Raw genomic sequence first — 1,874 nt, 5'->3', positions numbered from 1 at the left:
ATGTCTTGGGGGATTACTTTGAGGTGGTAATCCCTTTTGTCTTTGTGAGCTTGAAGATGCTAGTTGAGTCAATTGGGTTTCCAACATTTTGGTGTGAGCTAGGATGTTGTTGATGGTGATTTCCTTTGCTTGACTATCTTTTTGCATTTGAGTGAAAAACTCTTGTTGATTCTTTTGCATTTGGAGGACCGCTTTTTGAACATCAAAACCTTGGTCATTTTGTTGATTGTATGGAGTTTGATTTTGGTAACCTTGGTTTTGGTTGTAAAAGGGTCTTTGATTTTGGTTTCTCATGGGAGGTGGGGTGTATGTTGGTTGAGGGTTTTGAACATTTTGGCTTTTGTATGAGAGATTTGGATGGAATTTGGTGTTTTCATTATAATAGTTTGAATAAAGGGTACCACTCTTATATGCTTGGAAAGCATTTACTTCTTCATTTGTTCCTCTACATTCACTTTGGTCATGTCCCAAAGTTCCACAATTCTCACATATCCCACTTGGGATTGATGAAGATGCCGTCATGGCATTAACATGATACTTTGGTGATTTTGAGGCTTCTTCAAGTCTAGCCATAGCTTTTTTAAACTTCAAATTGATGGTATCAACGTGAGCACTAAGTTGAGCACCCAATTGAGTAATGGAGTCCACTTCATGCTTTCCTCCTCTAGTAGCCTTGCGAGGTCTACTATATTGTGAGTTATGGACTGCCATTTCCTCAATTTTGTTCCAAGTTTGATTGTCATCAACTTCGGTGAACATTCCATTTGACCCCATGTTAAGAATGTTCCTTGAATCTTCATAAAGACCGTTCCAAAATTGTTGTACCAAGAACCACTCGCTAAGTCCATGATGAGGACATGAGCGACAAATTCCCTTGAAGCGCTCCCAAGCTTCATACAAAGATTCCTCATCCCTTTGCTTATAGCCCGTAATTTGAGCTCTTAGCATGTTAGTCTTTTCCGGTGGATAGAACTTTTTGTACAAAGCTAGAGCCAACTTCTTCCAAGAATCAATTCCGAGAGTAGCCTTATCAAGGCCTTTCAACCATTGTTTCGCGGTGCCAATTAGAGAAAAAGGAAATAAGACCCATCGAATTTGGTCTTGAGTTACACCGGTTTGAGAAATCGCATCACAATAGTCACAAAAAGTCTCCATATGATAATGAGGGTCTTCACTTGGCATCCCCCCAAATTGGCTTCTTTTGACTAATTGGATAAATGCGGATTTGGCAATAAAATTTCCGGTTAAGTGTTGTGGTGTGGGAGTACCATTGGGCAGGTTCTCCTCGGTGGGTACGGAATGTGATGAAAACTTAGGCATTGTGGGTTGATTCTGTGTTGGATTTTGTGTTGGGTTCTCCTCACTTCTCTTTCAAAAGGGTTAATGAACTCAATAGTATTTGGTTGAATATCTACAACCTCACCAATACCTCTCAAAGTTCTACTAGCAAATCATCTATTGGTTGTCAAAGTCCTTTCAATTTCGTGATCAAAGGGTAACAACTTACCTTGTGATCTTCTAGACATGCAAAATATCAAACAACTCGAAAACAATTAGAACAAACCTTGAGGAGTTTTACTTCCCCAAGGCAAAGAAAGACACAACTAATAACAATACAAGAAAATCTAAATCAAGTTAACATAGTCCGCAACGGCGCCATTTTTGGTCGTGATCCCTCGTGGGGTTTAGTTTTCAGTACTTGTCGTTAGGAGCACCTAGACCAAAACACAATTTATAACTTCACAAACAACTCTACAATTAGTAAAGAGGCAAGTAAAGGTCGGATCCCAAGGGACGGAATTGAGATGAGATTTCTATTGCAACTAGTGGTGTCTAAGGGTGTTACAATTGGGGTTTGAAGTAGAAGATCACTA

General features: G+C 39.5%; 1 non-coding gene across 1 annotated transcript; it reads left to right on the top strand.

Annotated features, from left to right (window-relative positions):
- The first annotated feature begins 841 nt into the window (after window positions 1–841).
- Window positions 842–948, top strand: LOC141624418 (small nucleolar RNA R71). The gene has a single exon (XR_012534224.1). It is a non-coding gene; the product is annotated as a small nucleolar RNA R71 (small nucleolar RNA).
- The last annotated feature ends 926 nt before the right edge of the window (window positions 949–1,874 follow it).

This window comes from Silene latifolia, chromosome X (genome assembly GCF_048544455.1).
Source record: "Silene latifolia isolate original U9 population chromosome X, ASM4854445v1, whole genome shotgun sequence".
Taxonomy (NCBI): Eukaryota; Viridiplantae; Streptophyta; class Magnoliopsida; order Caryophyllales; family Caryophyllaceae; genus Silene; species Silene latifolia.
The sequence above is the reverse complement of the archived record's forward strand: the minus strand, read 5'-3'. Positions and strand labels throughout refer to the sequence as shown.